Source organism: Saccopteryx bilineata, chromosome 3 (assembly GCF_036850765.1).
Source record: "Saccopteryx bilineata isolate mSacBil1 chromosome 3, mSacBil1_pri_phased_curated, whole genome shotgun sequence".
Classification (NCBI taxonomy): Eukaryota; Metazoa; Chordata; class Mammalia; order Chiroptera; family Emballonuridae; genus Saccopteryx; species Saccopteryx bilineata.
The window spans coordinates 70,906,598-70,921,778 of record NC_089492.1 but is presented as its reverse complement, the minus strand read 5'-3'; the positions used below and the strand labels follow the sequence as shown (position 1 = coordinate 70,921,778).

General features: G+C 37.9%; 1 protein-coding gene across 8 annotated transcripts in view; it reads left to right on the top strand.

Moving 5' to 3' along the window:
- The window catches only part of STAU2 (staufen double-stranded RNA binding protein 2), a 312,186-nt gene that overhangs the window by 55,576 nt on the left and 241,429 nt on the right, over positions 1 to 15,181 (top strand). The gene's annotated exons all lie outside the window — the stretch shown is intronic.

Below are 15,181 nucleotides of genomic sequence, written 5' to 3'. Positions count from 1 at the left end.
GGATCCAATTCCTGGGCCAATCACTTGTGCCTAGGTTAGTCAAGTTGCTTTCTTTAACATGTGTGGTATGGGCCATAGCAAGTTAAACGAGGAAAGAGTTGTGACTATCATGCCCCAAAATTACTTGTTCCTATGGGCAGAACCAGGTAACTACTTGAGGTTTCATCCTCTTCCCCCTTGCAGTTGACCTGGAAAATTAACCTATGAGACTTGGAAAGAACTTTAAAGAGAAGAAATATGATAGGGTGAAACAAGTGTTTTGAAATGTCTGAACTGATTTTGTCATTATGTTAATTATCAGTAAAACTAGAAATAACTGAGTTTTTAGTTTTTGAAATAGCTTGTTTATTATATTTCAAAGTTTATGTTATATATGACGACTGGCTGCTAATTATTGTTAGGAGTCCTGTTTATTTTAAGCTTGTTCAACTGTCAGTCTCAGAATTTTTTACTAGTGTAAAATGACCCTTTATAAAGCATATTGGAAAGAAAGTGGAACTGTCAAGAAACTGAAAATATTTGTAGCAGTACTGGTGTAACAAGTATAAACCTGCAATTTTACTTCCTGCCACCAGATGGTGCATGTATACTGATGAAACAACATACAGTCTGGGTGCATTCACTTTGGCTCCTGTTCTGAGGCTGGTGGCTAAATGATAAATGAGAGTTTAAACTATATGAAATTGCCGATATTTGCCTTCTTTTTAAACCTACTAGTATGTCAGCTTCATGTGGCTCAACAGAATAGGCAAAAGTCAGCCAGATACACAGCTCTGAAACTTCTTGGATAAATGAAATAGATATGAGGTGGTGAAAAATAGGAATTCATTCTAATAGTTATATATAATTTTGCCTTTTGTGTATTACATCTCTTGATTTGGGGAATATATTTACATATTTTTATCATATGCCTTATACTTTGAATGTATGTCATAACGTTTCAAAATTATATTTCTTTTTAAAATTCTACTTATGAGGATATCATTTTATAGACTAGATGTAGAATTGAAAGATAGGCTACAAGTCAAAGTTTTAAGTATTTTCACATAGGACTAAATTAAGTACATTAAGAATATTTTTTATTTAGGGGAAATACTTATAAATCCATAATAAAAAAATCATTAAAAATACATTGTCTTTGAAAACTCATATGCCAGAGAAGAAAATTTGACTAGGTTGCCAAAGCAAAGATGAGGGCAGATGAACTGAAATAGGAAGTGAGGGAATCAGAGAGCCAGGGAGATGATTTTGGGGTAGGTGGAGGATGATTCTGAGTCAGCAGCTCATCATAGGTAGCCTGTATTTAAATTAAGAATAGGAACCAGTAAACATTGTAACTCTCTAGAACGGGTCCCCAAACTACAGCCGCCCGTGGGCTGCATGTGGCCCCCTGAGGCCATTTATCTGGCCCTCGCCGTATTTCCGGAAGGGGCACCTCTTTAATTGGTAGTCAGTGAGAGGAGCATAGTTCCCATTGAAATACTGGTCAGTTTGTTGATTTAAATTTCCTTGTTCTTTATTTTAAATATTGTATTTGTTTCTGTTTTGCTTTTTTACTTTAAAATAAGATATGTGTAGTGTGCATAAGGATTTGTTCATAGTTTTTTTTATAGTCCAGCCCTCTAACGGTCTGAGGGACAGTGAACTGGCCTCCAGTGTAAAAAGTTTGGGGACCCCTGCTCTAAAACAAAACTTAATGCTTAGTAAGACCAGTTGTGATACTTCATTTTATGAAATAGAAACATAACCTTTTCTTTGAAGTGAAATATGAAGATGGTCCCCCAACATCTGATTTCCCAAGAATTAGTTAAAAATCAAATTATTTAAAAGAGTATTTTGAGGGCTTATGCTTCTGGTTGTAATAGAATAACTGAAACCAGCCTTACCCTACCATCATCAGCATCTAGAAAACCTAGGTAAGGTTCTTACGTTATATATGAACTGATACAATACAATGTGAAGGGAATGTGTAGTATGTTAAAGATGTATATTAAAACACAGAAAAAGTAATTGTTAAGACTACAACAGTGGAGATAAAATGGAATCATAAAAAATTGTAATCTAAAAGAAGATAGAAAAGAGGAGTAAAGAACACATGGCGTACATATACTGTTCACAAAAATTAGAGGATCAAGGAACATGCAGATACTCCAATGCTTTCAGCCTTTTGTATAGTGCATTTTCACCAATGAAATAAAAGTTGGTTTTGCATCTCATTTGCATAATTGAACAACTTTCTTTGACTTGTCATTTGCTTTTCTGATGTTCTTATTTAATAAAAAAATCAAATGCTTTTTTATTGCTTCATATTCATTTTGAAATATCCCCTAATTTTTGTGAGCAGTGTAGAAAACAAAGAACAAGATGTAGATTTAAGCCCAGTCACATTGATGATTACATTAAATGTAAATGTTCTAAATACTTTAGTTAAAAGGTAGAGAATGTCAGACTGGATAAAAGAGCAGGAAATATAACCATATGTGATGTAAAGAAAGCCGTTTTAAATATAAAAATTGGTTAAAAGTAAAGAATGGAAAATGTCAGTCAATGCAAACACTAATCATATGAACCTGGAGTAGTTTTACTTGTATTGGACAAAGCAGACTTCAGAGCAAGGAATATTGTCAGGGATACAATTACCAGTGATGAAAGGGAACAACTGTCAAGAAGACCTAACAATTCTAAACATTACGTGCGCCTGCTAATAGGCCTTAGAATAAGTAGATAGAAAAGCAATAAGGCTGCTGCTACTGCTATAGACTGAACTGTGTTCTCTCCAAATCTACATGTTAAAGCCCTAACTCCCAATGTGATGGTAGGACCTTTGAGAGGTCCTTAGGTTTAGAGAGGTTGCAAGGCTAAGGCCCTTATGCTGTGATTAGTGTCCTTATAAGAACAGACACCAGATAGCTAGCTGTATATGCTGTCCCCTCTCCCCCCAGCTGCCATAAGTCTGCTGTCTACAAGCCAGGAAGAGAGCTCTGCCTGGAAACTGACCATGCTAACACCTTGATCTTGGACTTCTAGCCTTTAGAACTGTGAAAAAACAAGCTAATATTGTTTAAGCCACCCAGTCTGTGGTATTTTGTTATAGCAGCTCATGCTTAAGACAGCTATAGATATCAACAACCTTGTCAATTGCTGTTAGGGGACTCTCCATGTAATAATAGCGGAATATGCATTCTTTGAAGTGTGTATGGTACAGTCACTAAGAGAGATGATATACTGTTCTACAAGAGAATTCTCAATACATTTAAGAGACTTGAAATAATATAAACTAGGTTTCTGACCACAAAGGGATTCCATAAATACTTGGAAATTAAACAACACATTTCTAAATAGTGAAGAGGTCAAAGGAGAAATCACAATATTAGAAAAATATTTTGAGCTAAATGGAGATGAAAATGAAACATTGAAATACGTGGATGCCACCCTATGGGTGTATGTATGTTAAAACTCATTAGCCAAAAGCTTAAAGTAGGCCCACTTCATTGTATGTAAGTAAATGAAGTTGATTTCAAAACATATTTTGTAATATTCAATCTTATTTGAAGTTAAAACCATTTCTAAGAGCATCAGATTTTTGCCTCTCTAACCTTTGGCCAAAACCATTATAAATAAATGTCTTACTAGGGGCTGAAATATTTATTTCTTAGTGTTTGAGGATAAAATCATGTGTCTGTAAATTGCTTAGCTACTGCTTTGCTCAATAAATGTTACATAATGTTAATATTTATTTTATTGTAGGAAATATAGTCTAGTTATAGGTACATATTCGGAGTTAGGATGGTAGCTGTGTGGATTGAGCAGGCTGCTTAGCTGTCGAGTTCCATCTGTGAATTGGGAGAGTAAATTGTGCTTCCTCATATTGGTATTTTCAGGATTAAATATAACATTTCATGACCACACATGCCATGTTTTTTTAGTTCCTTAAAAAGTATTTAAATGTCAGTGTATTTGCACTGGGACATTGATTTCAGCCCAACTATTATAAAAAAGAATCAGGCTGTGATTCTGTTGCAGTTTCTGAGTGTATGCTTTCTAGAAGGAATGACGGAGCCTGTAATACAAATATACATACTTTGGCCTTTTTTTGGAATTTAGTTGGTCCTGGAGTAATTTTGACATTGCATCCCAGACAGTCATTTCTCCCTTGGAAAATTACTGTGCACATCAACAGCTATTAACTTGGAATTTAAACATGAGCCTCAGAAAACTGGTGCCTTTTATGTAATTGTTTGCAGCACTTTATACACATACTTTTCTACCTTGTCAGAGCTTGATAGCCATTCGCTCTGCTTTTGATCCTTGGCTTTGTTCCCCTCAGTCCCGAGGCATGGCTGTCCCTGCTTCCTCACCACCCAGCTAGTGTTCAGGCTTCTTTGTTCTGCTCTTACGGGCAGTCGGGCAGGAGCCACGCTTACCGCTTTATGTAAACACCTGTTCTGTTTATTACATAAAAATCTTTTCTCATGTCATACAAATTTAACATTCAGATTTCCCTAAAACAAACACACACAGAAGTAAACAAAGCCAATTCTTAAAAAAAAAAAAAAAAAAGACTTTATTATTCTAGGTTGACTGTCTTATTTGGTCAATTTAAAAAAGCTTTTGAGATAGGTCCTTTCTCAATTAGAAGTTTAAAAAATTATTCTCCATAAAGGTGAATATAAGGAAAGCACAAAGAGAATAATTACTCTAAATACTGCTCCCCACCACCAAGTTTATCATGACTTTTTAGGAAAATGCAGCTAACAGCTTTAATGTGATAAATACTAAATTCATAATTTTTGTTTTCATTTTTTTTTTTTTACAAGAAGTGACCTACCTTTATAGTCCTAAATTCATTTTAAAAATTCAACAATTTTTATCCTGGGTTAGGAGAAGTAAACGGCATCCTTTTACTGTTTTAATTGAGGCTAATTTTATTAATCTATTTTTTAAGCTCCGAAAACCTAGTCTAATATTTAGTTTCCTTTATTTGTGATTGAAGCGGAGTTATGTCATAAACGTCTTTTTTTGTTCAGTTAAGCAAAATGTTGCTTCAGCAATGCTTACTGAGTTTTAAAAAAACAGGGCAAATGACAGTTCCATTTGTGGAGCTTGTTTTCACATGGCATGTGACATCGATGAGTGGGCTCTGATTTTAGAATTGCATAAAAAATTTATACAAATTGCTAGCATTAGCTCTGAGAAATTTGAAAAATTCTGCATCTTTTTTTTCTTCTTTGGTTTGGAGAGTTCCTTTATAAATTAAAAAACGGTATTATATTATGCCAGTGTTTTTCCTTAAATTCAATCACTTTTTCTGTATTTTCTTGAACTATTGATTTTTAACAAAGGGTTTCTGAAATTTTTAATGTTAATTGAATTTAGAAGGAAATTTCAGTATGGTTTTTAATGCAATTGCTGAGACTATTAATGAGTGTTTATGTTACATGTTTATAGAATTTCCTGCAATAACAGCATTTCTTGGAAATGGAATATTGTGTCTACTACATTCTGGGCAAGATTTTGAGTGATCAGCAAAAATAGGTCATGTTCCAAAGTTTGTTTTTATGTTGGTTACTGGAAACTTAGAATGCTAAGTACTTTCTCAAAGAAAGATTTTGGTAAGTGGTGGCAAAGTTCCCGAGATAGCCCATAAAAACTCCCTTTATTTACAGTCAACAGTGTGTACCTTGCTGATAGTTCTAATTTTGGAATGGTTTTTCATTAATGCCTGATCGATAGGCGTGAGCCTGGTTTCAGCTCTCACAGTAGCAGGAGTAGAAAAAGAAGGGAGGTAGGGAGGTTCCGGACACCGTCCCAGTGATGGAGAGGCAGTCTCCCCCTCCATAGCTTTAGCTTCAACTTGTTTATTAATAGAAGCAAATTTAGTCAGCCTGCGGGAGGGCTCAAAAGTGTTGGGTGTGCTTTAGGCCGGGGTTTAACAACAGGAGTGGGCTAAATAACCAGACATAGAAGCAGCTGAAAGACGGCTGAAGGTGGGAAAGGGACAGACTGTGACTTAGTCCAGGCGTTATGTCGCATAGCGTTGGTGTCGAGTCTAATAATTTAGTGCAACCTGAAGTTGCTAAGGAGTGGGAATGTCATGCTAGAACAAAATATTTCCTCTATTTTGTAGGAAAATTTCTGCTTGTTGCTAAGGTCTTCTTTCAATTTACTTCCCCACTACCACCACTGCCCCCACCGCCGCTGCCGCCACGTGATCAGTCGTGTATGGAGAGGGGTGTGCTAACAGGTCTTAGTAAATGTGTGCTTTTCTCATTAGCTCCCTGCATCTCCTGTAGTTTTTGATTCATAAGTGTAGTTGCTGGGCCAACACAGGTATTCATAACTATAACATAGTATTTGAGAGTTTATGGATTTTAGTATTAAAAAATGGCCTTTGACATTAATGCGTTTTAGCTGGAATTCTACTTTGATCCTGGGATAAGAATCGTTGTTTTCACTAGCCTAATACACCTTTGCTTATCCTTTTATTTTTAGCCTTTTTCTGTTTTTAGTTCATCTCTTATATATATAGCATATGGTTGGGTCTTGTTTTGTGAGACGAACTAAAACTCTTTCCTTTTAAGCCCGACATCTATTTGATTTGAGAAACATGGTGAGACATTTCTTCTAGCTGAGGTGGGATTGGTCACCTGTGGGTGCTGTTGGGTGTTGGCCACCTGCAGGTCCAAAGTTATGGTGAAAATATATTTAAAATGCATGATAATGTAAAATCACTTTATAAAACAAATACTGTTAGCAGACAGATATTGAATTAATGTTTTTATTTTTCTACCTTTTCTGAGTATACCAAATTAAAGACGTTTACAAATAACTGATATAATTAATAGTCATTTCATAAGGCTTAGGAATGCCTTTTCAGACTGCTTTCTAGAAATTGAGAAATTAAATAATTGTAACAATTGTAATACATCCCATTGCCAGTCAGCTAGCTTCTACTTCTTTGCTTTCAACAAACTGCAAGAGGTCCTAATCAAGTTCTCAGATGGACACAGCATTAAAAATACTTTCTGATCATAGATCACAATGTATGTTGTGACATAGAAAAAAAAATTGCTTTTACAAAACTCAGAGATGATTTGTTTCTTAATGTGAATTATCTTTTCCAGTGATTATATCTACTTAGAAAATTGTGAAATAAGAAATTGAGAACCTGTCTTATTTTAGCAGTAAGAAATATTCTTCCATAAATACAACAATATACGTTTTTTTAAAAAAGTCCTTCCTCATCTCACTAAGAAACATGCCCACTAAGATTTGACTTTTTGTTTAAAAATTATCAAAATTTGTAATTTATGTTGTTTCATTAATTATCTGCTAATAATAATTGCAATAATGGATTATTCTACAACATTTAGAAAAATACATGCTTATAGTCACTAGAGATACAAACTTCTAAAAATTTAAATTAATACCTATATTTTTTATCATAGAATTATGCTAGAGTGAGCAGTAAAAGACTTTCAGGTGTAAAATATAACATTAGGATAAAATTCTGTGGAGACAGTGGAATAAAATGCAAGTTCAAGAAAAAAAACAATGATGTAAAACTCAGGAGTTTTACAGAGTTTAGGTATTTCTGAAGTAGATGAGGATAGATATCAACTTGTTAGGATATTTAGATACCTTTGGACATATTTAAAGGAGTAACATACACTTTTATTTTAAAATGTCAGTATGTACAGTAAGTCAGAAACTATATCCTATGGAAGTATTTAAACTTCTAATGAAAAATTTTAGATGCTAATTTAAATTTTAGATGTAGGCCCTGACTGGCTGGCTCAGTGGATAGAGCATTGGCCTGGGTATGTGTGGACGTCCTGGGTTTGATTCCTGGTCAGGGCACACAGGAAAAGCAACCATGTGCTTCATTTCCCCTCCCCCTTCTTTTCTTCTCCTCCCACAGTCAGTGGCTCAATTGGTTTTAGTGTCAGCCCCAGGTGCTGAGGCTAGCTCAGTTGGTCTAAGCATTGGTTTTAGACACTAAAAATAGCTTGGTACTTGTAGCATCAGCCTCAGATGAGGTTGCTGGGTATGGATCCTGGTCAGGGCACTTGTGGGAGTCTGTCTCACTATCACCCCTCCTGTCACTTAAAACAAATTTTAGATGTAATAAAATGTGCAAGAATACACATAGTTTTCAAAATTCTTTCATGGGGTCTGAGCATTGAGTTGGAAGAGCTTTGCCACAGGCGTGTGAAGAATTGGAGGGGGCAGTTATGGAGGGCTCAGGGGCAGCATACATTTTTCTCTTGACTGTCAGATGTATATGTGGGCAAATATGATACTTTGATGAAAATGGCTTGCATTTAAAAATTTTTGAACATGAATATAGCAGTCTTCCTTTGTGTATGTGACAGAGACAGAGAGACAGATAGGGACAGACAGACAGGAAGGGAGAGAGATGAGAAGCATCAATTCTTCGTTGTGGCACTTTAGTTGTTCATTGATTGCTTTCTTATATATTCCTTGACCGGGGGGCTACAGCAGAGCTAGTGACCCCTTGCTCAAGCCAGTGACCTTGGGTTCAAGCTGGTGAGCTGTGCTCAAAGCAGATGAGCCTGCGCTCAAGCCGGCAACCTCAGGGTTTTGAACCTGGGTCTTCCATGTCCCAATCCAATGCTCAATCCACTTTGCTACCACCTGGTCAAGCTGAATATAGCAGTTCTTAATCTTTTGAATCTCAGGCACACCCAAAAAAGTGAAATCTTACTTTCTATATTACTTAAGATGATTCTCCTATTTACAACAATAATAAAATTATTCATCATCAGTGTGTATTTTTGGTGTAGTACAGGTAAAAATGTTTATCTTGAACCATTAGAGGGCAGCATGAATTTACTTTAGCTTTTACAGTGTAGGAATGCTTTTAAACATCATTTCAATTAACTATGACATTTTTAGTAAAAATTAAAATCTTTCATTTGGAATTTTGGTAATATAAATATAATAAAAAACATGATCGTGGTATACCAGTGAGCCCCCATTTTCCCCTTTCTCTCACCTCCCTTACCTCTAAGCATATTAAAGCTTTGGTATATTTTGGAAAGTGGCACAATTTGGTTCTTAACATTTAAACAATATTTACCTTGATTTTCAGCCGAAGAGTTATGAAGTCAGAGGTTTAAGGTGCTCTGTGAAAAAAAGGGGGCGGATTTAAAGACAAAGTTGGGAAATGCTGCATACTGTATCTCTCTTAAAGATTCCTTAATGATTCATTCTAGCCTGACCTGTGGTGGCACAGTGGATCAGTCGTTGACCTGGAATGCTGAAGTTGCCGGATCGAATCCCTGGGCTTGCCTGGTCAAGGCACATACAAGAAGGAACTACTATGAGTTGATGCTTCCTGTTCCTTCCCTTTTCCCCACTCTTCTGTCTCTCCCCTTCTCTCTCTCTAAAAATCAATAAAAAAATCTAAAAAAAATCTAAAAAAAAAAAAAAAAAAAGATCCCTTAACGATTCTTAAAGATATCATTTAGAAAATTATTAATCTAAGTGGTTCACAACTCTGGTCAAATGTCACTCTCCTGGAGCACTTTAACAAGTCTCATGCCAAGCTCTCTCTAGACTAATTAAATCAGAATTTCTGGTTGGGGAATTTGAACACCAGCCTTTTACCAAGTTCCCCAGGTGATTCTAATATCTAGCGTTGGGCACACACTGCCCTTTATCAACATCGAGGATTACTTTATGGTGTGCTGGTTTAAATAGTCAGAGACAGAACTTTTGAAAGCACTGAGGTAAAAGGTAAAAATTAAGCGAAGCACAGTCCTCAGGGAAGCAAGTGTTCTGGATGGCTGAGTTTCTCAAATACTGAGGATTTATCCCTTTTTGCAAACTAAAACTTTTCTTATTCTAGTAATTGTAGATAGAAAATTTCCTGAAAGTTAGGGCCTTCATTTTTCATGTTAAAAATGCCACAATTTTGCAGAAGAAGAATCTTCCATGTGGACTTTAGTGTCCACCTTATAAATAAATGACAGTCATCATTCTGAGCTTTGTGAGACACATGCGTGGTTTGTCCAGATTCTCCTGGACATTAGCTACTTGAGTCCCCATGTCTGCTGTGGTCACTTTCTCAGTCACCCTTGGCAGTAAGGTTGCCAGTGTACCCCTGTGTAGCCATGCTTGCCCTGCCTCCTTAATTTAATGCTCTTAAACTGCTCTTGTCTTAAAAATGGATGCTGTAGTTAGAACTGGGAGCAAAGTTGGAGTAACAAGGCTTTGAATCAGGCCCTGAGGCCCTCTGCTCCTGTAAGTGTGAAATACACGAGCTCGTTTTAGTCCATGGATTTTTTGACTTCAGAATTTATTTTTCCCTTTATATATTTTGACTTTCTTCTGCATTTTAGGTAGAATGAAGTTGCCAGTCAGCTGAGTACAGGTTTGGTGAATTGTGTATGTGTGTATGTGTATAAAATATTTAATGGTGAATTATATACATATATATATGAAAGAGTTGTGCCTGGCTCAGTGGAAAGGGCGTTGACCTGGAATGCTGAGGTCTGTGGTTCAAAGCCTGGGTTTGCCTGGTCAAGGCACATACGGCAGGCAATCAATGGACAACTAAAGTGAAGCAGCTATGAGTTGATACTTCTGACTCTCCTGCACCCTATCTCTTCTCTCTGTAAAACCAATAAATACAATCTTAAGAGAAAAAAAGACTGTTTGCCAGTGGGAATGCATACTCTTAGGAAACTGCTGTCTGAGCGTGTTTTTCCTGTCGCCTCTAAATAAGAGGCGTCCCTTTATTGACTTGCCCTTTTTACCTGCTGTTGCTTCTCTTCTCCCGTCTACAGTCCTTTATGGATGTTTCCTCTGGTTTTCTTTCCTTGGCCTTTGTCTAAAGAGCCTGTTCTAAGTAACCAAAAATAAATCTTTCTTTTGTACCTTTTTGATTTTTAGGTGTAACAACCTCTGTTCACTGTTAAAAAAAAAGACTGCAGGATATTTTTCTTTGGAAGAACAAAACCCTTTTCTGTGCAGTGTGGATTAAGTCAGTGGAGATGGATGTTGGTTCCACATCCTATAGTTTCTAATGTAACTGTGTGAATTTAAGTAGAAAGTATTTAAAGGGAAGTGGTGTTATTGCCTGTTGGAGATGGTCAAGAGAGGTTTCCTTCCTTGGCTTGATGCAGATGAGTGACTTTTAAGACTTTTTTTGATTAACCTTTGATAAGGAATATATATATTTTATTATTATTGAGAAGAAGGCAGAGAGACAGACTCCCACATGCGCCCAGACCAGGATCCACCCGGTAAGCCCTCTTCCAGGAGATGCTCTGTCCATCTTGGGCCACTGTTCTGTTGCTTAGCAACTGAACTATTAGCACCTGAGGTGAGGCCATGGAGCCATCCTCAGCACCTGGGGCCAGCTTGAACCATTCAAGCCATGGGTGCAAGAGGAAAAGAAAGGAGAGGGGTGGAAAGCAGATGGTCACTTCTCTTGTGTGCCTTGACCAGTAATTGAACCCAGAACATCCACACACCGGGCCGACACTCTACCCCTGAGCCAACTGTCCGGGGCCAGAATATATATATATATATTGTATTTTTTTTTTCCGAAGTGGGAAGAAGCAGAGAAGGCAGACAGACTCCCACATGCACCTGGCCGGAATCCACCCAGCATGCCCACCAGGGGGCAATGCTCAGCCCCTCTGGGGCGTCGCTCCACTGCAACTGGAGCCATTCTAGTGCCTGTGGTGGAGGCCATGGAGCCATCCTCAGCGTCCGGGCCAACTTTGCTCCAATGGAGCCTTGGCTGCAGGAGGGGAAGAGAGAGATAGAGAGGAAGGAGAGGGGGAAGGGTGGAGAAGCAGATGGGCGCTTCTCCCGTATATCCTGGTCAGGAATCAAACCTAGGACTTTCACACGCCTGGCCAACGCTCTACCGCTGAGCCAACCAGCCAGGGCTGGGCCAGAATATTTTTTAATGGTTAGAATCAGTATAAACATACAAGTATATATAACTAAAACAGAAGATTTAGGAAACTAATACTCTTCTCATGTTGTTGTACTCTCTTTTCTATTTTTTTCATTAAACATGCTAGCTGTGATTCATGAAATTCATTTTATGACCTGGGTCATCATTTGAACTTTAAAAAACACTAATTCAGATGACTTCTATGGTTCCTTCCAACACCAAAGTCAATGTTATTATGAACCTATATATCACAGAAGATTACACTTTATCATTGAACAGCTGGGAGTCAAGTTAAATTAGGAATAATATTAAGAATTTCCTCAATTGCAAATCTCGATGTTTGATTACCTCAGAGGCATTATCAGTCACTGAAAAAGTATAGACTCTCCATAGAAAAGCTTTTGTTTGATGAATACTGTTGTGCTAGCTTTTGGTTTGGACAAATGTCTTGTGGTTATATAAAGAAAGCTAAGAGGAAGGTATATAGGAGCTCTCTGTTCTGTCTTTGCACCTTTAAAAAATATATATGTAATATTATTCTAAAATCAAAGTTAAAGGTACTGTATAGAAAAAGATCTTTGTCTACGGCCATACCACCCTGAACGTGCCTGATCTCGTCTGAACAAGAAAAAGATCTTTGAGTAGTAATGTGCTCTAAAAAATAATACCCAAAACCCTAGAGTTTTTTCTGTTTCAGGTTTTTATTATGATATACTGATAACAACACATAATGTTCGCTGTCCTCAACAGTAAGTCCTTAATAATATGACCTGTAGGAGTCAGAGAACGGAACTTAACAGCATTAAAGCTGAGTTTGCTGATCGTACTTGATAGTTGTTGGAGAATCCTTTAGGGATTTTAGAACTAAGAAGAATTAGTGGAATAAATTCTATGAAGACTTTAAGAGATAGATGAAGGGGGTCAAAAGGTCAAAAAATGTAGTTGGTGTGAAACAAGACAAATTTTGAATCATTTAAAATATTGACTATATCCATATGTATTTATATATGCTAATGTATATGACATGTGTATATATAATACATTAAAACATATATTTGTTATTTTTAAAATAATGAAAATAAAACACCACATTCTAAATCTTTATGATGAGAAAAATAATACTTAGCCACTAGCTGTGTAAGGCTACTGAGCACCTAGAATATGGCTAGTGTGACTGAGGGATTTAAGTTTTATTTAGTTTAATTTAATTTAATTTAATCAATTTGCTTAGTGACTTTAAAAATAACGCTGTTTGACAGTGACCTGCTTGATGGGGCTCCCTGGACCTCTTTTCCCTGTTAGACTTCTACTGCCAGAGGCCAGAACGACCTCCTCTAAGACTGCTGCCTCCAGCCGGAAGCTACAGCTAGGGCTAGACCCAGGGTTACGTGGGCCATTTTGTTTTAGATGGTATGTGGCATTTTTATAGGACACCCAGGTTTATTCATTTTTAACTTTTTTAACTGAGCAAATATTACATTTAAAAACATTTACTGATAGCAGCGAGATAGGAAGGGAGAGAGAGAAACATTAATTTGTTGTTCCACTTATTTATGCATTTATTGGCTGATTCTTATATGTGCCCTGACTGGGGATTGAACCCACCACCTTGGTGTAGTGGGACGATGCTCTAGTCTAACCAACTAGCTATCTGGCCAGGGCAGAGGACACCGGGTTTAATGCCCCACTGCCCCGAATTTCTGCCCCAGTGGGAATGTTAATTCCCAGACATGGGATTGGACGCAGGTGCCAACCTTCAGTCTGTGTGATGTCTGTGTGGGCCGCAGTACTCAGTGGAGCACTAATGCTCAGGATTAGCCTCTGCACCAAGTTTACCATGCTGATCGAACGATGTAGTGACTTGTGGAGAATGTTTAATTAGAATTTCATATCTAATCTCTGTTTAGTGGGAGAGTTTTCAGTGTCTGGCTTTTGCTAGTGTGTAGAAGTTACTGCTATTTCCTGAGAGGACAGAATGGAGGAGAAGCAGATTTGTAGAGGGAATTAAGACCTGAGCATACACCCTGCCTGCCTGAAGATATCCAAGAGGTGTGGCCGAGTGTATGTTTGAAGCTGGAGACTGGACCTTGGGGGAAAGGTAGGGTGGGGAGTGACAGCGGGAGCTGGCCGCACCAGGGTGCCCTCCTGGCCCACTGTGTCAGGCCTGCCGGACCTCCTGGCCTCATTCACCACTCTCCACCACACCAGCTCCTTTTAAACCCCCTTGGCCGCTGTTTCCAGCAAGTCCTCCATGCTTACATTATAGAGGTACTGTTTTTTTATTCTCTCTCACTTGCTAAAGTCTGTTGTAATCTTTGAGTCAGGCCTCTCTTGGCCACCTAGTTTAAATTGTACCCCACATCACTGCACGCTGACATGCCCAGTCCCCTGCCCTGCTTTTTCCTCTGTACCATTTATGTCCCCTGTACAAGCTTGTGTGGCTCAAGATTGGGATGCAGAGAGGAGCAGTGACCCGAGATGAGGCTGGAGAAGGGGGCAAGGGGGAGAGCGTCCAGGCCTTCCTGAGAGACTTGGTTTCCATCTTGGGAGTGGTGGGGGTGAGTGTGTATGAGGAGTGCGTGTGTGGTCACATTTGCATAGGGAGGCAGCCAGTGATTGTAAGAGTGGTGATGGGTGATCAAATACGAGGTGATTAGAATAAAAACCAAAGGGGGGAAAACATAAAAAAACTTAAGTTTTCAACACTCTACTTGGTTTTGAAGAAACAAGGATGGTAGAGTGTTACTCTGTCTCCTGTGTAAGGCATTGAGTTGCAGAAGGTTAGAGAGGTGACTGCAGTCCAGAGAGCAGTGCCAGGCGAGAGGGGTTCTGAGCGTGTGGAACCGCAGACTAGTACATTTGGTCTGAGGGTTCCAGTTTGTAAGCCTTAATTTGATACTTGAACAACTTTCACAAAGTTACTACTTAGAAGTAGTCTCACAGTATTTTGCAATTGAGACCCTGAAGGCATATTTATCTAATCCCTACTGATGAGGAAATTTTCCAAAGTATGTTTTAAGGAGTTTTAGTTTTTTGGTACTAATAAGTACTGTACAAAAAAAGTAAGTGAGTAAGCTTGGAGAATGCTAAGTTAAACCAGGGGATATCTTTACTGCTTCACAGAACTCATGATATGCTTGTGTACATTATGAATCTCCTAGAAATGTATATAGTGGGTAACACTTCCCGTACTTAGTTGGCCATTGATTCTAGTGTGTTAATGAATCATGTGTGAAGGCAAAA